The 24,442-nt window shown below is 34.2% G+C and overlaps 1 protein-coding gene and 1 long non-coding RNA gene across 15 annotated transcripts in view; one reads left to right on the forward strand and one right to left on the reverse strand.

Moving 5' to 3' along the window:
* Window positions 1–24,442, forward strand: part of KIAA0825 — a 462,961-nt gene that overhangs the window by 277,081 nt on the left and 161,438 nt on the right. The window lies entirely within an intron of this gene.
* Window positions 11,438–24,442, reverse strand: part of LOC104006367 (uncharacterized) — a 215,923-nt gene continuing 202,918 nt past the window's right edge. Inside the window, exons 7-8 of the long non-coding RNA XR_010156856.1 lie at window positions 16,733–16,809; window positions 11,438–11,915 (exon numbers count right to left, since the gene is read on the reverse strand). This is a non-coding gene — a long non-coding RNA (uncharacterized LOC104006367). The remainder of the gene's footprint in view (window positions 11,916–16,732; window positions 16,810–24,442) is intronic.

The following is a 24,442-nucleotide window of genomic DNA, read 5'->3' on the forward strand; positions in this document are numbered from 1 at the left end:
AGTTCTCATCAACTTTAATAATAATTCAATGCTAAATTATAATCCATATAGTAAAGAGTAAATGTGCTCATCTCCAGATTTAATCAATAATTATAAATTACAGAACTAACTTGATAAGCTCTTTAAAAAGTGTCAAAGAATAATAAATGTAAACAATAGAGAAACGATAGTATATGTAAATGAAGAATTAACCTAGGATTTATGAGTGGTAGGGGAAGAACAAAGGAAGAATTATACACATTTATTTGAATAAAACCAAATAGCTGAAGAAAGATCTGAATGGACAAATTACAAAATTCACACAAGTTCCAAGCAAGAATCATGAAATAAGATCCATACCAATACGCTGAATTCTTAAAACAACTTTACTGTGGTATAATTTATATACCATAAAACTTAGCTATGTGAATATACAATCTCATTTTTTTTCTAAATTTATAGTTTCCATCACCCCAAAATGTTTCTTTATACAAATCTGCAGTCGATCCTTGCTCCCACCCTCAGCCCTAAAGAACCACGGATCTGCTCTGGACATTTCATATATAAAGAATCATATGATATCCATTTTATACTTGTACTCTGTGGTAATGTTTTTGAGGCACATGTATCAGTTTAAGTAGTTTCTTGTTATTGCTGACTAGTATTCAATTCTTTTAAATGTATTGATACTTATTTAATGGCCTAGCATATGATCCATATTGGAGAATGTTCCATTTTTGCTTGAAAAGAATGTGAATTCTCTGTTGGTGGGAGTGTAAATTAGTTCCGCCATTGTGGAAGACAGTGTGGTGATTCCTCAAAAATCTAGAACTAGAAATACCATTTGGCCCAGCAATCTCATTACTGGGTATATACCCAAAGGATTATAAATCATTCTCCTATAAAGACACATGCACACATATGCTTATTGCGGCACTATTCACAACAGCAAAGACTTGGAACCAACCCAAATGTCCATCAATGATAGACTAGATAAAGAAAATGTGGCACATATACACCATGGAATACTATGCAGCCATAAAAAAGGATGAGTTCTTGTCCTTTGCAGGGACATGGATGAAGCTGGAAACCATCATTCTCAGCAGACTAACACAGGAACAGAAAACCAAACACTGCATGTTCTCACTCATAAGTGAGAGTTGAACAATGAGAACACATGGACACAAGGAGGGGAACATTACACACTAGGGCCTGTTTGGGGGGTGGGGGGCTAGGGGAGGGATAGCATTAGGAGAAATATGTAATGTAGATGACGGGTTGATGGGTGCAGCAAACCACCATGGCATGTGTATATCTGTGTAACAAAACATGCACATTCTGCACATGTATCCCAGAACTTAAAGTATAAAAAAAAAAAAAAAGAAAGAAAAGAATGTGTATTGTACTGTCATTGGGTGCTCACTTCTATAGCTATTAGTAGAGACAGGGTTTCACCATGTCGGCTAGGCTGGTCTCAAACTCCTGACCTCAGGTGATCCACCTGCCTCAGCCTCCCTGAGTGCTCAGATTACAGGTGTGAGCCACTGTGCCTGGCTGCAATGATTTATGAAACCAGTGTAACCTTGACACTAAATCCTAATGAAGATAATTCTCCTGGAAACTGTAGACAATTATAAATGAGAATATACTAAGCCATATATGAGCAAATCAAATTTGACACAACATTATGGAACAATGCAATGCAATTAACTTAGCTTTATCTTAAAAAGTTAGTGATTATTTAAAATATTATGGCAGTCTGGCAGGGTCAAATTAAAAAGCCATGTGATAATTTTAGTAAGTGACTCAATAATATTAATACACTTCCTGATAAAAATTTTTAGTTATCTAAAACTGAGGTGGATATTCCTCTAACTTAATCTCAACCTAATCATTTTCATCATAATCAATATGGTAAGAGCTAATCTTATTAAAATGGGAATAGGATAAATGCTTGATATAATCAATTATTATTTCATATTATTATTTAGGTTTTAACTCTTGTGGTAAGAGAGGAAATATGTGTAAGTAGTATAATTTGGGGAGAAAATGATATACTATGATAATTATTTTCAATATGATATTTTTACATATAAAATTAATGTGAGAAACAGTTAGAATTAAAGAGAGATCAGTTATAAAGCCAGTTTAAAAATAATTGTACAAAATTAATATTTTCTTTATATGGTGGCAATACACTGAAAATATGAGAAATAACAGTAACATCACTAATCCAAGATCACTTGGTACACTCTATGAGAAATATACATAATCTATATTAAGAAAAATGTAAGATTAGACTGAAACAAAAGATAATAAATGAAGACATATAGCATGTTCCAAAGTAGGAAAATTGAATATCATAAAGATGTTATTTTTCCAAACTTAATTTCTAGTTTTACTGCAATTTCTCTCCAAACCTCTACTGAACTTTGGGGGACAGTAAAGTGAGAAACTTGATGACTAATTCTAAATTCATATTGAGGAGTAAATAACAATAGCTATTTTTATTTTAGAAGATAAGTAATGAGGGGGTAATCGAACAACCAGATACTAAACACATAAAAAAATCTGCAATAGTTGAAAGTATAGAATTCATTCAAGAATTGACAAATGAACAGAACAAATCCTGGTTTTATTCAGTTTAATATCTGTGTAAGTCCCTGAGACTTTGAAGTTGTTACAGTATCATAATTTGGTGTATCATGATATACCTTCTGTTTTCTGTGAGATAGGATCCTGTATTTTAAACAGAATTACATGCCAAAATTAAAGCATGTTGCTCTTCTGAATTTGAAGATCTCACCAAATGGAGAGTGACTTTCCATTACCATGATAAAGCTGGACTTTAAAAAGTAGTTTGTGGCCGGGTGTGGTGACTCACACCTGTAATCCCAGCAGTTTGGGAGGCTGAGGTGGGCAAATTGTTTGAGGTCAGGAGTTCAATACCAACCGGGCCAACATGGTGAAACCCTGTCTCTACGAAAAATACAAAAAATTAGCTGGGCATGGTGGCCCATGCCTGTAGTCCTAGCTACTCAGGAGGCTGAGGCAGGAGAATCACTTGAACCTGGGAGTCAGAGGTTGCAGTGAGCCGAGATTGCACCACTGCAATTCAGCCTGAGCAACAGAATGAGACTTCGTCTCAAAAAAATAAAAAAATTAAAAAAATTAAAAGTCGGTTGTGAAATCTTTATTCTACCTTTTTTCTTCTGGGACCAATAGGAAATTTGTTTATTGGAAGGTAACCAGTGTTTAGCATAACTATTTGGACTTCTTCTGTTGAACTATGTGATATGTTTTGCATAGGCAATCATATCATCTACAAATAGATGTTTCAGTTTTTCCTTTACACTATTTATGTCTTTTATATCTTCTACTTGTCTTACTGCACTGGCTGAGACTTTCTGTATCATGTTGAACAGGAGTAGCGAAGGCAGACAACTTTTTTTATTCCTGATGTTAAAAAGCATAGTTTATGGTCTTTCACCATTAACTATTATCATTAATCGTAATTTTTTTGTAGATGCACTTTATCAGGTTAAGAAAGTTCCTTCTAATTCTGTGAAGAAAGTCAATGGTAGCTTGATGGGAACAGCATTGAATGTATAAATTACTTTGGGCAGTAGGGCCATTTTCATGATATTGATTCTTCCTATCCATGAGCATGGAATGTTTCTCCATTTGTTTGTGTCCTCTCGTATTTCCTTGAGCAGTGGTTTGTAGTTTTCCTTGAAGAAGTCCTTCAAATCCCTTGTAAGTTGTATTCCTAGGTATTTTATTCTCTTTGTAGCAATTGTGAATGGAAGTTCACTCATGATTTGGCTCTCTGTGTGTCTATTATTGGTGTAGAGGAATGCTTATGATTTTTGCACATTGATTTTGTATCCTGAGACTTTGCTGAAGTTGCTTATCAGTGTAAGGACCAAAAAAGATCCTGTATAGCCAAGACAATCCTAAGCAAAAAGAACAAAGCTGGAGGCATCACATTACCTGACTTCAAACTATACTACAAGGCTACAGTAACCAAGACAGCATGGTCCTGGTACCAAAACAGATATATAGACAAATGGAACAGAACAGAGGCCTCAGAAATAACACCACACATCTACAACCATCTGATCTTTGACAAACCTGACAAAAACAAGCAATGGGGAAAGGATTCCCTATTTAATAAAGATGTTGGGAAAACTGGCTAGCTATATGCAAAAAACCGATACTGAACCCCTTCCTTAAACCTTATACAAAAATTAACTCAAGATGGATTAAAGGTTTAAACACAAGACCTAAAATGAGAAAAACCCTAGAAGAAAACCTAGGCAATACCTTTCAGGACATAGGCATGGGCAAAGACTTCATGACTAAAACACCAAAAACAATTGCAACAAAAGCCACAATTGACAAATGGGATCTAATTAAACGAAAGAGTTTCTGCACAGCAAAAGAAACTGTCATCAGGGAGAGCAGACAACCTACAAAATGGGAGAAAATTTTTCCAATCTATTCATCTGACAAAGGGCTAATATCCAGAATCTACAAGGATCTTAAACAAATTAACAAGATAAAAAGAAACAACCCCATCAAAAAGCGGGTGAAGGATATGAACAGACGCTTTTCAAAAGAAGACATTTACGCAGCCAATAAACATATGAAAAAAAGCTCATCATCACTGGTCATTAGAGAAATGCAAATCGAAACCACAATGAGATACCATCTCATGCCAGTTAGAATGGCAATTTTCAAAAAGGAAACAACAAATGCTGGAGAGGATGTGGAGAAACAGGAGTGCTTTTACACTGTTGGTGGGAGTGTAAATTAGTTCAACCAATATGGAAGATATTGTGGCAATTACTCAAGGATCTAGAACTAGAAATATCATTTGACCCAGCAATCCCATTACTGAGTATATACCCAAAGGATTATAAATCATTCTAATCATGTAAAAAGACACATGCACACGTATGTTTCTTGCAGCACTATTCACAATAGCAAAGACTTGGAACCAACCCAAATGCCCACCAATGATAGACTGGGTAAAGAAAATGTGGCACATATACAACATGGAATTCTATGCAGCCATAAAAAGGAATGAGTTAATGTCTTTGCAGGGACATGGATAAAGGTGGAAACCATCATTCTCAGCAAACTAACACAGGAACTGAAAACCAAACACCGCATTTTCTCGCTCATAAATGGAAGTTGAACAATGAGAATATATGGGCACAGCGAGGGAAATGTCACACACCAGGGCCTATCGGGGGTGGTGGCAAGGGGAGGGATAGCATTAGGAGAAATACCTAATGTAGATGACGTGTTGATGGGTGTAGCAAACCACCATGGCACGTGTATACCTATGTAACAAACCTGCATGTTTTGCACATGCATCCCAGAACTTAAAGTATAATTTTTAAAAAAAAAAGAAAGAAAAGAAAAGAAAGAAAATTCCTTCTATTTCTGATTTTCTTTTCTTTTTTTTTTTTTTTTTTTGAGATGGAGTCTCAGTCTGTCGCCCAGGCTGGAGTGCAGTGGCATAATCTTGGCTCACTGAAACTCTGCCTCCAGGTTCAAGTGATTCTCTTGCCTCAGCCTCCCAAGTAGCTGGGATTATAGGCACACACCCCTGTGCCTGGGTAATTTTTGTATTTTTAGTAGAGATGGGGTTTCACCATGTTGGCCAGGCTGGTCTCGAACTCCTGACCTCAGGTGATCCACCCACCTAAGGTCCACCCACCTCAGCCTCCCAAAGTGCTGGGATTACAGGTGTGAGCCACCATGCCCAGCCATGTTTCTGATTTTCTGTGTGTGTTTATTGTTTTTAATGAATTGATGTTGAATTTGGTCGAGTTATTTTTCTGCATCAATTGATAGGATCTTGCAGTTTTTCTTTTTTTCACTTGTTAATATAATGAGTTATATTAATTGATTTTCAAAGTTGAACTATACTTGTATTCCTGGGATAAGCTCCACTTGATTCGTTTGTTAATATTTTGTTGAGGATTTTTCTGTTGATGTTCATGAAAGATACCTGCATGTAGCTTTCTTATAATGTCTTCGTCTGGTTTTAATACTCAGGCAAAGCAGGGTTTGCAGAGTAAATTGTTTCTTCGTTAATTTCCAGGAAGAGATTACATAGAAATGGCATTATTTCTACTTAGATGCTTCGAATAATTTACCAGTGAAACCATTTGGGACTAAAGTTTTCTTTCTGGAAGATTTTAAACTATGAATTAATTTTCTCTGAGAGCTATATACCTATTCTTGTTATCTATTACTTCTTGAATGAGTTGTTTCAAGGAATTGGTTCATTTCATCTTAATGGTCAAATTGATGTGCACAGAGTTCTTCATGAAAAGGAGTAGTCCTTTATTATCCCTTTAATGCTTCTAGAGTCTATAGTGATATCCCTCCTTTTCCTTGTTTTCTTTCTTTCCTTTCTTTTCTTTCTTTCTCTTTCCTTCCTTCCTTCCTTTCTTCTCTTCTTCTTTCTTTCTCTCTATCTCTCTCTCTCTTTTTTTTTTTTTTGAGACAGAGTCTCACTCTTTTGCCCAGACTGGAATGCAGTGGCATGATCTTGGACTGCAACTTCTGCCTCCCAGGTTCCAGCGATTCTCCTGCCTCACCATCCTGAGTAGCTAGGATTACAGGAGCCCACCACCACGTCTGGCTAATTATTTTTGTATTTCTAGTAGAGATGGGGTTTCACAATGTTGGCCAGGGTGTTCTTGAACTCCTGAGCTCAGGTGATTTGTCTGCCTCAGCCTCCCAAAGTGCTGGGATTACAGGTGTGACCTACAGTGCTTGGCCCCTCATTTCATTTCTGATAGTAGTAAGTTGTGTCTTCTCTCTCTCTTTTGAGGGGAAGGGAAGAAAGTCTGAAAAGGTTGATCAATTTAAGCAACGCTTTTAAAGAACTGACTTTTGATTTCATTGATTTTTCTCTTTTTTTTTTGTTTTTAGTTTTATTGGTTTCTATTCTTTTCATTATTTATTTTGCTGTGCTTTTTTCTAATTTCTTATATTATAATCTTAGATGATTGGTTTGAGATCTTTTCTCTTTTCAACTTCAAGCATTTAATGTTATAAATTTCCCTGCACTGCTTTAATGGCATCTCACAAATTTTGATATGTTGTTTTTCATTTTTATTTAACTAAAAATATTTTTAACTGCCCTTGAGACTTCCTTTGTGAGCCATGGGTTATTTACATTTTTAATATTTGAGTACATTGTGACAATTTTCCAGATATCCTTGTTATTGATTTCTACTTCAATTCTGTTTTGATCAGGTTACATATTTTGTATGATTTCAGCTCAACTAAATATGTTACATTTTGTTATACGGCCCAGAATATGGTCTATGTTATATGTGCACTTGAAATGAATGTTTTCTGCTATCACTGGGAGACCTGTTCTATAAATATGAGTTAGGTCATGTTGGTTAATATTTTTCACCTCTTCTATTCCTTGCTGGTTTTGTGTCTTTCATTATTCTATGTCCATTTCACCTTTTAGTACTACCACATTGTGCTTTATTGGGTAGGAGAAATTTTGTTACATATATAGATGCATGGTGATCAAATCAGGATACTGAGGGTGTCCATCACCCAAATGCACTACATTTTTGTTAAGTATAGTCACCCTACTTTGCTATCAAACATTAAATTTATTCCATCTTACTATATGTTTGTACCCTTTAAACAGGGTCTCCTCATCTTACTCTGTCTGCAGAACTCACCCAGTATCTGTTATCTATCTTTCTACTCTTTACCTCTGTGTGATCAAATTTTTTAGCTCCCACATATAAGTGAGAACATAGGATATTTGTCTTTGTGTGCTGGCTTATTTTATGTAAGATATTATACCTGCTATAGAGTTTCTGATTCAACATACTGTAGGGCAAAAAAAAAAGGGGGGGAGGGAAAAAATTAAGGAACTCACTGCCACCAGGTGAGTCTTTATTCACGTCTTGATTTCCCTTCCTAATTTGCATATTATTTACTTTTCACAGTCCTTAAGTAATTTTGTTTTGTTTTTTATTTTGTCTTGTTTTCTTAGTTCTATCAATGTGAGAAATCAACTACAGTAGACTTACTCCATTTTCTCCCAAACCAGAACTCTACATTTCAAAATATACTACATTCATATACATATACAACTTGATATTTTTACCAGAAAGGCCAAAGAATTATTTCTACTTTGAAGATCAGTTATCTCACCAGCATATGTTTTGCTTTTATCATTCTGTGTTAATTTTCCCAAGGAAATGCTATGTCCTTTCAATCTGTATATTCAAGTCTCACATTTTTTCTGGAAAGTTTTCTTAAATTATATCTTTGGATATTTTTCCCATTTCATTAGCTCAGTTCTTTTCTTTAGGGACACCAATTATGCTTATGTTGGATCGCTTTCAGTGCTTTCCATATCTTATATCTTTTATCTTTAGTTTGTTTCTATCTTATTTTCTCAATTTAAAAAAACCTTCTATGTCTGTTCTTCTTTTTGCTGCTCCCAACATGACCTTCAGAAAACAAAATAACTTTAATAAATACTGAGGTAATGTGGCAAAATTTCCATTTCTTTGGGTTTAGAGTTGAGGATAGGATATATTTTGACAATTCTTGGTGTGGTCTCAGGAAGTTGCATAGTATTTCCCCATAACCACCTAGAAATCTGTTTCTAAAAGACACACCTAACAAAACAATAAAATTTACTTTAGAAATGTGACTTTATTTCTTTATATCTACATGTGTAGTCATATTTGAAACATACTTTTAGTTTAATAACTAATTTTAAATAGGAGGACTTATATTTGTTATTATTCTTCATCAAAATTATTCCTTTAACATTTGAAAAGATTTAAGTCTTGTAATTATTGCAAAGGAACATCTGCAGTTTTTTTTCTAGCTCTCATTGTAACATTTATTATACAAAGTGCATTTCAAGCAAAGGAGAATGGTATTTGACTAAATGCCATTATTTTCCTCAGTATATCTTATTATAATGGGTATTTTATTATCGATCTATTGTAGTTCAAAATATTAGTAAATAATATAGTAAAAATTGATCATATGACTTTATTCCTGTTATTTCTTTTTAAAAGTAGTACATGCTGATTTTTTTATATCACGCTATGTTCTCATTTAATCAATCTCCTTTTAAACAGTGACAAGAGAATGCAATATCAATCTCTATTCACTTTATTGTTCTATAAGATCCTGTATTGTTAAAGGTGAGAAAATGGAATCATTTTAAAAGATCTATATTTACAATTTTAGCCTATAAATACTATCAAAGGAATTTATTGCCACCATAAGAGCAGTATGTAACTAATGGAAGACACCTAAGAACTTTCTAACATACATAACATTTTTATAATTACACATAAATTAGTAACCATTTCTGCAAGATTAATTTTTATGTTCTTTATATATGATAATAAATTGATTCAATTATGAAACATAAAAATACCTTTAAATGCAATGCAGTAATATATGCTTAATACAACAAATTTTGTTACTGTGTCAGAAGAGGTGACTCTATTATCTATTACAATGACTGCCTATAAACTATTGATGACTTGAAAAAAATCAGAGATGACATACATATTAAATATTGATTATAAAAGTAAGATTTAGAAAACATGAGTTTTTTTTTTTTTTTTTTTTTTTTTGAGACAGAGTCTAGCTCTGTCACCAGGCTGAAGTGCAGTGGTGCAGTCTTGGCTCACTGCAACCCCTGCCTCCCAGGTTCAAGCAATTCTCCTGCCTCAGCCTCCTGAGTAGCTGGGACTACAGGCCCGCACCACCACGCCCAGCTAATTTTTGTATTCTTAGTAGAGACGGGGTTTCACCTTGTTGGCCAGGATGGTCTTGATCTCTTGACCTCATGATCTGCCCACCTCAGCCTCCCAAAGTGTTGGGATTACAGGCATGAGCCACCGCACCCAGCCAAAAACATGAGTTCTTTACTCCAAAAACCCTCTTGAAAGTATTAGTTTATACCCAAAATAATATAGGTTTTCAGGCAAATCTTTGAAAAGAAGGTTGAAAACAGGGAACCAACACAGTACATTTGAATTTGATTTTATTGTTGTCAAGTGTGCCACTTTACCGGGACTTGGAATAGATGAGAGATAACTGTATAGCACATGTAATTTTCTTGGACTGAACAAAAAAATCAGCAAAGTCACGATTTCTCATTGTGGATAACAAATATACCTGTAGAGACGGTGATGAAGAGATAGAAATGAGTTTTTATTTCCCCTTCCTCATACTGAATTGCCTATAGAATAAGAATAAAATCTAAAGGACAGTTTTTTTTTTTTTCTTCATAAAGTAGTATTCATGTTCTATGCTTTCCTGGAAATGTAAATAAAGGTGGAAGCATGTAGAACAAGCTTCAGTATGGCTGGATTAATAATTTAAAAAGGAACTGAAGAGTACATAGAAACATGCACCCTGCCATTCAGCCACCTCTCACCCCTTATTAACATTTGCTGAGCATCAACTTATAACATAAAAAATCAGAGCTCTTAGATCATTTAAAGCAATCTTGCTGTAAATCCCCATGTAGTATTCCTTAAGTGTGAGAACTATAGGTACCCTCAAACACCAGTGTTCAGCTTCTGCATAGACCACTTAGCATAATTCTTTTTTCTCTATAGTTTTAAATGTGTGGGAACATGTGATCAGGGTCCTTTTTATATTCAAAATGGGTCAGCTTCTGTCTAGAAAGTGTCTTATTGTCATGATGTCACCACATCTCAAGATTTGTGACCTTTTGCACCATATGGATTCATGGTAGTCCACATCCTAGTTTACAGGCCAGAGTGCTTTTGTGCCCCCGCTAGGGGGTATCAAAGCCTTTTGGACTGGAATTTCAAGTACCGATAGATTTGGAAAAACAAAAAGTAATTTTTATATCCTAAGGACCGCCAGATGTCGCAAAGGCATCATTGATGAAGCGGGTTTTATCCAAAATGTGGCACTTATATAAGGAATACCAGTATTGTGTCTGAGAGTTACAGAGGCCATAACAGGTCAGTGAAATGTCCTTCAAACATCTGATTTTTACATTCAAGAATGGGCCAAGATGAAAAGATAACCACATATCTGACATTGATGTTACTACCATTTAGACAACCGATTCAATTGCCTTAGTCAGTGAGATCAATCAGGCCTTTATTACTTTGAAAAACCACAGAAACGATATAGTTTTTCTTTTTCTTTAAAAATGATGGTTTGGAACTACATCTTACCACTATACTTTAGCTATCACATTAAATGCTTCGTAGAAGCACTTATAAACTTTCGTAACTCCCCCTACCTCCTAAGTTTAAAGCATTTTATGAGATGTACAAAATTATAATAATGAAAGAAATGCTGCTGAGTGAATTTCTGCTGAGCCAAACTGTATGCATAAATTGGCAGTTTAACAAGTAAAACTTGGAAGCAAGCATTTGATGATTGATTTTTTATTGAGACAGAACAAGCATGATAGTGGGTAAAGTGATTTTCCTTATTGAGAGAAAATATAGTGTTTTTCAACATGTCTCCAGTATGAATGGAAGCCTTGTCAAAAAAATGGAGCAACACATAATATCTTTAAAAAGGTGAATTAATATAAGTATATCACTTATTTTATGGATCAAATTTTATACTTGTCAGTTTTATTCATAATGTCATAAAGTTTATATCATAAAGGTAGTATTATTACCTTTGTTATGTTCTGAAAAAAAACTCTGATATTAACTGCTTTGTAAGTATATTATAAAATACCTTCAGTTGAAGAAATGCAGTAATGAAAATTAGGGCCAAAATATGTATTCACGTGTAGATCTTCAGCAACTCCCTCCGTAATTTTAAGTACTTGAAATACATTATTCAACAAGTAACCTGCTGTATATTTGTATGTAATTCTCTGCTTGAGAATGCAAGAACTGTCAAGATAAAAATAAGAAGCATGCATCATTCTAATTTAATTACAATTCATCAAAAATTCCTCTATTGTATGTATTACAGGGAACTGTATAAACTTTCTTATAAAAGTAATCATATACTAAAGTTAATTGAGATTTGCTGTTAGAATTTTTATATATTTTCTATTGCTTAAAGAATGTATGTGTTGATACATACATCAACATGTATGTGCACATGCTGAATATTTGATTTATGTGTATTATTTCTGCATCTATTTTATAGTCACATCCATGGGAAAATTTAAATGATGAATATGAATTTCTTTATAGAGAGTTCTTTTCAAGTTTGCAAATGTACATTTATTTTCAATTGTGTTTTCTAGCCATAATTTTAAATTCTACTTAGCTGTGGCTATATTATTCCCACTTGGAATTAAATGTATAATAACATAAGGAGGGCATACTCCTGCTGTTTTTCTGGATTTAATTAGTAGGCAATGTATGAATCCATGGTCCTATTACATTTGAGTATACCATAGGTCCATGTTCTATGTGAAAGATTATCTGTATTTTATTCTAAGACTTTATGTATATTTAACCTTTAATTTGACTAGCAGGTTGTATGATTTACATAAAAAATAGATCAGCTTTGAATTCACTGAATGTTTTGGTATAACATAATCAATCATCTCTAAATGTTAATGGTGTTAAAGAGCAATGAGAGCATATGTCTTATATTTGTAATCCTGTGGATTTATGAAATTATTTGGGATGTCTAAGAGCATTAGATCATGGCATTTCTCTGTAGTTAGGGTTCAGAATTTTTTTTAGTGGCAGGTATCATTTTAATGAATTTGGAGAATCGGCCAAATATAAGTGCTTTCTTTTTAAACCAGAAATTACCTAATAGGTACCCTTTTTAAATGATGAATTACCTAATAGATGCCTTTTACTAGAAGATTCTTATGAATAAAGGTATATAGGTAGACTATAATATGGTGCTTAAAATGCTGTGACCTTGTCTCATTTTCTTTTCATTATCTTTTAAAAAATTTGACTTTCATTGCTGTTATCCTGATTACATCATGCACATAATTTCTCAATGAAATAAAAAGTCAATATATGAATGACTGTAGTAAGGGGAAAACAGGATTTAAAATGGTAAAAAAATCTGCTGTGGTAACAAAGACTGAATCAATTCCTCTGTTGTGTAGCAGCTTGATCATATCTTCAAAACTGGTAGTAACAAAGAATATTTATTTGTTGCCATGCTATTGTAGGATTTATTTTTAACCTCAAATCCCAATTATCAAGAAAATTGCATCCTCTTTATCTCACAGAAGGGCATACGGAATCATAGCATATTTGGTTATTGGAACTATAATATTGTTACCTTGCTTAAAACACATGGTCTCTCTTGATATACAAGAAAAAACTGAATCCATTTCAATAAATTAATAGGGATGAGAATCCCAATCCATCCTTCTTTTCAGAGGTTCGCATACATTGTAATGAAATGCATTAGGAGTTTTCTTCACTTGAAATCCAAATGAGACCCATTTTGGCTCACACCCTTGACAGTCTCTTTTATAAGCATTGCTGTCTCCTGTTCTTGTGTGGGCCTAGTAAAATGCTTCCTTTGTAAGATGCACAGAGACAATATAATGCCACGAAAGACGAAGGTGTCAAAACACAAAGTTGGAGGCAATCTAATCAATGCCTCCTGATTTAGCCTTTGAAGGCTCTCTTCATTAAAACTCTTTAATGGTGAGGCTTATCTTGAGGTAGAGCTGTTACTTAATATTTTTCAGTGTCATTCTTTGGACAGTCATTTGTACCTTTTAAATGTATTTTCAGTATTCATTGTTTAGTAAATTGGATGTCTTGTTAGCATGGTGGTGGTATGAATGACTTGCATCAAAATGATTGAAGGTAATAGGGTATAAATTCTTGGTACATTTTTTTCCCTATCCCCTAATCTCCATCTTTCCCTCCAACAAAATATCTTATTTTCTTTCTAAATATCAGGTGTAGGATGCCATTAGACACTTTCTAAAAACAGATATTTAGATGTTTTTTCATATACAAGAATCGGATTGGAAATCTAAAATTAACTCAAAGCAATTAAAGTTTCTATTTAAACGGAGTGTCTTGCCATTGCCATTCTTTTACTGAATACACTTTTCAAATTAATTTTTTTTTTTTTTTGGTCTGGAGCTTTTGGGAAAAGCAATGTAAATCTCACTAAAGTGATGAAAAAAAAAATCCCAAATGTCCGTTGCTCTCTTGAATTTTTGTTTCTCAGTAAGTAGATAAGGAATGCTGAGAGATTGGAGAGACATAACACGTAACCAGTTCCAGATAGGGTTGTGAACTTAGGAATTGTCTCTGTATCAGACATCCTTTCAAAATGTTTTATTTTCATAGATGTGAAAATATACAAAATGTTTTTGAATCTTCACTAGCCTCATCCCTCAGTAATTTGTTCAAATTTAATAAATGAAAAACTTATAATTTTTGTATTTTTCTTTTGTACATGAACCAGATGGCATCATGATTTGACAAAATAAAAATACATAGAGGATACATTAAAGAGTATTTTGTTAATGATGTGTGTGAGTGTATCTCTATTTAGACTCATATATTATACGCACACAACGTGTGTTCGAAAGCCATATCCATCGAGCAGTAAATAGGCCTTAGTTTTGTTTATTCACAGAGTATGTAATCCTTACCATAAACAGATGTAACAAATACATATGCCTTTGCATTGGCACATTCACGTAAGCCATTTAAAAAACCCGAGAAATCAGGAGCTTAATTTCTTTTAACATCACCAACTTAAAAAAAAAAAAGTTCACAGAATGCCCTTGCTGTCCTTTCCACCTCAATCTATGATTATCAATAAAAATGAATAATTTATAAAATATGGAAAATAGAAAAGGATAAGCATCACAGAATTTATGTGCAAGGTATCTTGAAAATGGAAAAGAATTCTAGCAACTTTGACCTGATTTTTAAATTATTACAGTGGTGACTACAGCTGCTCTAGCTTAGTAATTATTTGTGATAGGTTGTTTTTGAGTCCCATATGTATAGGAGCTCCAGGCCCAGCTACCTCATTTGCTGGCACACAAACAGATTCTTCCAGGTGCTGAAAATTAAATTTTAATATATTATTTAAATATTAAGAGAATTACAGTTTCAGTAATTTTACTGCTACAGCTGGAGTGCAAGGCATGCCTGTAGAATGCAGAGTGTTGAACAATCTAACATATAGGATGTTTATAGTGATTTTAAAAAGTATTAGCTTATATGTTTAACGGATGTTGGCCCTGTTTGGCAGGTAGATTACGTATGAGTAACCTTGATTTAGTCTGGGGACCCTTTGCCCTATTGCAAACTATTATTTATTTGTCTTTTTAGGTTATTTACCTAAAAAACCCTGATTTTTAGGGTATTTACCTAAAAAGACAAACATATCCATGGCACAGAAATTTAAGCTGCTAAAAAGTATATGGATAAGAAATCAATGCCTAATGTGGCTTAGTACATCTGTATTATTCTGTGCTAAAAAGAGTTTTAAAGTCCAAATAATTTTTTAATTTCTTTGGTTTCTACTTTACAATGAGAATGACCTCAAAAAGTTGTTGGCTATCAGATAAAATGCTAACAAACATTTAGTTTTAAGGACCCTAAAAACACATGATTCATCATTAACTTGCCTCTTGAAATTTTTGTGTGGCCTTTAATGTATTAAAGTTGTGTAAAAACCAATTTAAGATAATATTTATAAAGTATGATGCCTTTTGTTTGGAATTCAGAGTAAGGAATACATTTAAAATAAAATTTTATGTCACAATAATTTGTAATTTAATTTTCTATGATAAAGTCTTGCTCTTCTAGGAATTCTATACCTTCAGTATCACTAATTAAAATGTATTTTCTGTTAAATATGATTTTAACCAATGTACCTTTAAAGAATGGAAGAAAACTAGAAGATGTGCAATGTGTTAATAAACTGTTTACCATGACCAACATTTTCAGAACAAAAGGGTGATTTGCTGCCCTCAATGTACAGTATGAGGAAAAACTTCCCATCAATGATAATCTGTTGCATATGAAAACTGTGTTTTACTAACTAATGTACATTTTGCTAGCAGAATCATGGAACAAGCTGCAAATGAGATAATTTCATAGTGGTTAAGTTTACATGCTTTGCTTAGACTCATATCTCAGCTCTACCATCTTCTAGCTGTGTGATTTTGAACAGCCTACCTTTCAGTGCCTTGCTTTTCTTATATGTAAAATGGAGTTACTTTGTAAGGTTGTTTCAAGGATTAGATGGTTTATCAAATAAAAAACTTCAAATAATAGCTGGCCCAAAGTAATCACTTTATAGATATCAGTTATTTTAGTAGTGGTATTTATATATTTAAAGATAATTTTATTGTTAGCTACTCACTTTGTGTACATGACAAGTAAATAAAATCAAATACTCAATTTTGTAGCTCTCAAAGGGCTTTAGTATTTGTGCAAAAGGTAGCCAATGACCTTGGGGTATTTAACCCATTAAAACAAATGAACTCCTTACCCTTGGCATTTTTACTTTAGATCATAGTAGTAGGCCATTTATAGTTTGATTCATAACTCCAGATACAGAGTGAAAAACTGTGACACAAACTGTCAAATAGTAAAATATTTAACAAAATCTCACTAGGAAAAGTTACATAACTACTTCTTAAATCTCAGAACACATTTTAAAAATATAAGAGTAAAGAATTTGTCAGCCTTTTCATTTTCCCTTCTCCTGTAGCATAATTCCAGAAAGTACTTACTTTTAAAAGTCTTAACTGCTTTTGAAGAATCAGGCTGGTTGAGAAAATTATTCCAAAAAAATTGTGCAAAGTATATTCTGAAAGAAGGATTAAAGTCCATGTAACATAACATTTTTCTTTTGTAAAACATGATTTATGTGTGTCAATATGAGTAACCAATATTTTTCTATTGTAAATCATGAAAGATTTGGAGTGTCTGAATGAGCAATTAACATACATACACTGAGTACCTAGTTTGGATCACAACCATTTTAGGCTGTAGAGGGGTAGATAGACAGCAAGTTGGATAAAATCCTTACTTTCATGAAGTTTACATTCTATGGAGAGCAGACAATAAACCAGTGAATAAATATGTAACATGATGTTGATGTCAAGGAGGCGTAGAGTAGAATAACATACCAGAAGCTGGGAAGGGTGTGGGAAGTGCAGGGGTGTGGGGTGGTGGTGAGGGGGGTGGATGAAGAGAGGTTGGTCAGTGGGTACAAACATACACTTAGAGTATTTAAGTTCTAGTGTTCGAAGGTAGAGTAGGGTGACAATAGTTAATAACAATGTATCATATGTTTCAAAATAGCTAGAAGAGAGGGCTTGAAATGTTCCTAACACATAGCAATGATAAATACAAGAGGTAATGGATACCCTAAACATCCTAACTTGATCATTACATATTCTGTGCATGTAACAAAATATCACATGTACCCCATAAATATGTACAAACATTATGTATCCATAAAAAGTAACATAATGTCAGGTAGTAATAAAAGCTATGAAGTAAAGCCCATACAGATACAGGGTAGGTGCTTTTGAAAGTGGGAAAACCAGGGAAGACATCTGTAAGAAAATATTTGTGTGATCCAAGGGATCAAGCCATGGAAATTTCTGGGGACAAGCACATCATGCATAGGGAACAGCATATGCTATTCTGTTCAGAGACAGAAACAAGCTTCACATAGTCCAGGAAGAACAAGAAGACCCTTAGGACTGGAGCTAAATGAGTAGGGGGGAGAGAGAAAGGAGAGGAGGTCAGAGAGGTAACCAGAGACTAGATTGAATGGTAGGCTGATTTTGTATGATAGCAAGTCTTTGGAAGGTGTTGGAGTTGAAGGAATGCAATCTGACTTATACTTTAAAAATACTGTCTGACTGCTATAAGAAGCATAGACTCTAAAGGTAGAAAGAGTGGAAATAGAAAAGTTGAAATTAGGTTGATGGAGATAGTAAAAAGTAATTGGACTTTGGCATCTATTTTGAAGATCCTGAGTTAAACAATATGAAAAATAGAACTCAAAAGATTGCTGATAGATTGTGAGATATGAAAGAAACAAATCAAGGATGTCTCCCAGGCTGTTGGCCTGAGCAACTATATGAATGAGCGTATGATTATTGAGATGAGGAAACCTGGGAGAGAATCAAGTTTTGGGGAAAAATCAAGAATTCTCTTTTGGAGATACTACATTTGATAGGGCTTTAAGACATCTAGGAAGAGTAGAAGATGGACATAGTAATATGGGACTCAGGAGAGATTGAGGTTGGAATTAGTGGGCTGTAATCAGCATACAGATGGTATTTATAAGCCATGATGGACCTGACTAAAATCATCTTGGATTGAGATCTGGGGGCCTAGGGCACTCCAACATTTAGAAGTTGGAAGGAGAAGGATTCAGTTAGGAGACTGAGAATGGTCACTGGAGTAGGAGAAAAACTAGCAGAATATGGTGTTCTGAGAGCCAAGTGAGGCTCTCAGGGAGAGAGGGAGTGATCAAGGGACACTATTTGTCTCCTTTGAGTCACTTGTCACTTCAAACACAAATGTTTACAGCCAGCCCCTGGCTTCAGACATCCCTATCCTTGTCAGTCACCACACTTGGACTTATTTCCTTTCCCTTTATCTCTCATCAATATCAAGCCTGGTGCTATCATCTACAGAAATATATCTTCCTTACCCACTGGTTTCTCATGGTGCTTCTCACTTTGCCCTGGTGTTAGTTTAGGGCTGACCCAGGACAAGCTTTGTGGGGACAAGGAGGGGTAGTATTATGAAGAAAAAAATCCGTCTTCAGGCTCTCCTCTTTTCCTATCTGTTGCTGCTGCCACAATGCCAACGTTCCTGGTCCTGTCCTACTTCCTCAACGTCTTCCAACTTCCTGCAGATCCCAGCCTGCTTAGTTCTTCTATGTAACGTTATGTTGGCTAATAATTATTGACCTTTTACTATGTAGCAGAAAATAGCAAATTTAGTATTAGCCTTTACTCTTCCTGATCTGTTGAGTCTGTTTCTTTCCTGTAAAAGGAAATAAATTTGCATCTGTTCTCTGTGCTCTCAGAGCTCAGACCATTGTACCACCTCCCCTTTCCTAGTCTCCAATAATTGGTGGAACCAGTCTGGCTTTAGCAAGGACAGATGTGCATTTTCTACAGGAAATTATTTTCCATATATGGCTACTAATTTCTACAGTAAATTACGAGTCAGATGGCTTTTTTCTAAAGTAGCCTTATCCTACTTCATCGTATTAATATTATTTGTATGAGAAAATGTATTTCAATTTCTTATAATCAGTTTACTAATAAAATTTCAGAAAATAATCCACTACAATTGAAGAATGGTTTTGTGTATTTATAGCCATCTTGCCTAATTTTATATCTATCATATAATGTGCATACATATACCTATAAATGCTTATATATAATCTATAATAGACTAACTACTAATGAGTCTATATTTAAATTTTCAGAAATGTGCAAACTAGACATTTTACACTGAAATAAACTATTCTATATTGCTTTTAAATTGTTTTATTAATTTTAACTTTTTGAATTATAGAACTTTAATTTTTGCCTTTGACTAATTCTCTCTCTAATCTTTTTACTTTCTAAATTAACGAATTTAAAAGCATATTCCATTGCAGAAAAAAATGGTATATAAGAATTGGGCATTTGTTTTTTTAAGTTAAATATTTTATAAAAAGCAAACCATTTTTATAAAAAAGTAATGTTTTTAAAAATTAATGTTTCATATTTTAACATGAGGCATTGTAAGATTAAATTAGTTATCCACACTTGATTCATATAAATTTGAAGATTTTTATGGAAAATGTAATTTATAAAATCAATAGGTTTGATTTTCATTTAAAAAATATAGACAATATAAGGTTTAAATGCAATCTGTATATATTTTAAAGCACATTCGTATTTATCTCATTTTCACTGCACAATAACCGTAGGAGGAGGGCTGATATTATGATCCCTGTTTTATAGATTAAGACGTTATGACTCAGGGAGGTCACTTAAGGTCTGGGTGCTAGTGAGAAATGTCTGACCCTGTCATTCTGATTCCAAATATAAGTCTCTTGCCACTGCCCTGTGCTGCCTTATATTTTCTGAGGTAAATTGTCTTTAAGTTATAGCCCTGGAGTTGTGCAATGCAGCATAGGCTTCAGTAACAATGTGTGTTTAGCTTTCATTTTGGCTTGCTGGACACTTATGGAGCTGATTTAAGCCTTCAGCGCCAAAGTCAATGAGACTCTCTGTGTTTGGAGTAGATCTGTGCAGTGCTGAGCAAGAAAAGAAACTGGCATCTTCATGCTTTGTATTTTCAAAATATTTTAAACACTGAAAGGCAGGGCTTTCTTTTTCCAACTCAGCATGGTAATATGGTACTCTGGTGAGTCGTATGTAACATCACTTATGGATAGTTATTTCCATCAGGGAAATGGCTCAGACCTTGGAAGACCAGGAATATATTGAGGGTTGTGACTTCTAGGCACTTAGATGATTTTTACAGTGGTGGGAAAGAAACCACCTGGATTCACACTCCCTTCCCACTTGAGGGTTGTGACTATTGATAAGTGAGAAGTGAAACGTGAGTGTTCTTTCTCATATCTTACTATCTAGTTTAGGCACAGGAAAAAGAAACAAAGACACTCCTGCTTTCCTTTCCCTCTTTCTCATATCACTTGTCATCAAGAGTCATAAAGTGGAAGGTAAATGAAATCCTGTACTTTCAAAAATGGTTTTGATTAGAGGTCTGAAAGGATGTATAACCAATTGCTGGTGGTTCTTTTAATACAGGGTGGTTAGCTTTGGAGATAAAGGGACACTTTCAATATTTTTTGGTTTTTGTGCGTAAGTATGAATTACCTTTGTAATTAAAAAAACAATAAAATAAACTTTTTAAAATTGCATTTAATCACTCTGAAAGGATGCAAAAGCATACTGCCCCAACTCAGATGAACAACTAAAGCCTGACTGAGGAAGATACATCCTCCTGATTCAGAGTGGACTGTTTCTATTAATATATGACTCTCAGGACAGCCAGATGGGGTGAGGTTCCTGCCTGGACCTCCTAGGTATGTCCTCCCCTTCCAGAGAGCTTTAGGAGGCCACAGCCATCAATGTGAACTCTGAAGTAGATTTGGATTTACTGTCTTCACTGTGGATTTTTGATGAAATAGATTGGAAATATAGTTAAAGGGAGACATGTTCACTTACCAGTAGAAGCTAAGATGTTCTTTGCTAGTCCCCTGCAGTGTTTCATATAAGGTGTTTTTTTTTGGTATTATAGAAAATATTATACTTCAGTTTTTGAGGAAAAAAGTAATATTTCAGGTGGTTTAGTAGTATAATATAGAATAAAACTTTTAATACTCATATTTTATTTAGGCCATAGTAATAAAATTTTTATTTAAAGTAATAGTAAAAGTATAGAAATTCATAACTACTAATGTCTTAGGTTTAACTTTTTTTCTATCTTTTTGCTTTAAACACAAACTTTTTAAAAATATATAAATGTAAAAGCCATATATAACACGAGATGGCGTGTACTACAGACACTCATTACCATTTGGATTTAATTTAACCTCGTTCATTATTTTGTATGCTGACATTCTAAAATTTGAGTAAGATCCATTTCCTTCAAACAAACCCAAAATACACATGGATTTGCTTGATTTTATTATTGTGACTGGCTTAACTCAAAATTAAAGGAAGTAGCACCCTTGCCAGTTAATATCAAAAAGTTAAGTTCCGCATTCTGACACATAACACCGTGAACAACAGATACAAAGAGCTGAACAATGCTAAAAACAAAGTTTAAGGAATAGAAATATTTGGTTTGTTTCTAGTAGCCCTCTTTGTAATGCGATTACACATTATGGCAGATCCTTGAAGCTATCAAACTGTACAGTAATTTTCATTGTTCTCTAAGCCCCACATGGTATGACTGGGGGAAATAATAATTAATATAACTGGAATTGTATAGTCATGAATAAATTAAGTTTTAAAAATAACTACAATTTATGTCATATAATGAAGTACTTATTTTTATTTTTTCCTTGTATTTCGACTAACATACTAAGAATTTGAAAGCTATTGTAAGATGATAGTGGACTATAAAACTTAGGCTCACCATCCATCCCTTTTTCTCATGCTCAGTAATTAAAAATGGCTATGGGCATTTTTTATCCACTGAGATTTACCAACTGCTATAGCAGTCAACATTTATAGAAGGATTTCTACACCCGCTTTTTAAAAAATGAAATAACCAAATATTACAGCAGCTTGAAGTGGTTTCTTAAAAAAAATAATAAGTTTACCTCTAGGCCTCTGATTTTCAGCAGATAGAAAGCGTTATCATTAGCCTACCATCCGTTTTAATTTGAAATCCTAAGAACAAAAGTCATTAATAAGTCCTTTGTCATGGATTTTAAAAAAGAAGACGCCTTTTTAGTATTTGTATGTCATCATGCCAGGCCTAGAAAATTAGGCTAATTTATTATTTAAAACACTGGTGGGATTCCTAATTGCATTCATCATTAGATATGACACGTTTAGAACTGAGAACCATATCCAGTGAGAATTTTCCAGTTTGAATTTTGAAATAAAAATATTTTTCAAGAGATCCCTAGCTATTGCCTGTTACCATGGCAACAGTCCTATTTGTCTGAGAGCTCTGTCCGCTGCCAATGAGAGAGAGAGCAACGTCAACTAAACATACGAATACATCAAAGACAAATTCATATGCTCAATCTGATCAGCTCAATTAATGTAAGAACAGAAGCTGAAGGGGGTTAAAAGAGGGCACCCATTCAGGAGAGATGAAGCCCCTTTTAGCAGAATATACACGCCGGCCTTTTGGGGGAGGAATTTAGCACACTGTCAAAAACATTATCAGAAAAAGAAAGTAGTAGGCCTCCTACACCTAACAGATATGAAGCTGTCAGACAAAGAATAGCACTATTCATTAAATGACACTTATTTTCTCCCACTTTACAAGAATACAGCGAACAAAACAAGCAGGGGAGCAGCTGAGAAAGACACTTTTTTCTTTTGCTAGTGATGACAGACATGCAGCAATTATGGTGATAACTGAGGAATACTAAACAAGAAGCCAGCTTCCATTCTGTTTATCACCTTAAATTTTATGTTACTAAATTTGCATGCAACTCCTGTTTTGTTTTATTATTTATGTCTGGGAAAAATTAGATGCCTTTGTTTTTAACATGGTGCCTTGAGTTTGGTGTAGCATACCTCTAAACTCCATGCATTCTCTCACTTTTCTTGTTAAATGGCCACATCAAGTTGAAATGCTTTTGAAGTAAGACATTTCCAAAGCACAACAAAACTGCTGTTATCCATGTGAGGTGTATGTGGGGCTTGGTAGTCTGGGTTCATTAGTGTTAGGAGAGATATATATTGCTTCTGCACATTTTTTGAAGGAATAGAGCAAAAAGTTATATTAATTGCCACCTTTGCTTTCATGCTTCATTGTACATGGTGAAATGTGTTACAGCATATGTGTATGTGTGTTTAATAGATCCTTCTTTTTTCTTCAGAGAAGTTGAAGGTGGTAGGTAGTAGAAACTGTCTTGCAAGGTTTATAACAGGTGCAGGCAAGTAGAAGTTCCCCTGAGATAGCTGCCTTTTAAGAATCTTATGCTTAAACCATGATGATCTGATTTAAGGCCCATTATCAGTAGTCTGCTACTTATATCTGCATGATCGTGGACTGATTGATACTGACTTTGTAGCCATGTGCTCCATAATGTGCTGTCAGGAAATGCTGACAGATGCAATGAAAGAACAATAAATGTGGGGCAGCCGTAATGTAAAGGTCCAGCTAGGCTGTATGAAAACTGATAGCTAGGATATTGGCTCCTATGTTGCCATATACACCAGTACCTTTGAGAGTTTAGCTGGTGAGTGAATTAAAATGGTCCCCTGATACCCAGGAGGGGGGAAAATAATCTTCATTTAAGGAACTTGCCGACTTTGCCAAAACATTGCTTTATAAGAACAGAGCCAAGATACAAAAAAAAAAAAGAAACCTCCCTTATTCAAAAATCTAGGCATGTCTGACACATCTGAGAAAGTATTTCGTAAAAATCAATACACAAAAAGAACACTGTATCCACTCTTGATGATACTTAATCCATTTGTATAAAATTACAAAAGGAGACATTTTATTAGAATTCCTGCTTTAAATGTATGGCATTTGACACTATTTAAAAAAAATGCTTGATCTTTAACTCTGTGCATGAAGATAGCTGGCATTTTGCCAGTACAGGTTTTTAACAAATAACTAGGATAAGTCAATTTATTCATATCAAGCCGTAAAAGTTACTCTCTTCTCCCTAGTCTTAAGATGTAGCTCTGAAAGCAGTTGGATTGGACTCTAACTCAATACATTATCACACCTTTTCTTGCTCACATATT

The sequence above is a fragment of the Pan troglodytes genome, chromosome 4, assembly GCF_028858775.2.
Source record: "Pan troglodytes isolate AG18354 chromosome 4, NHGRI_mPanTro3-v2.0_pri, whole genome shotgun sequence".
Taxonomy (NCBI): domain Eukaryota; kingdom Metazoa; phylum Chordata; class Mammalia; order Primates; family Hominidae; genus Pan; species Pan troglodytes.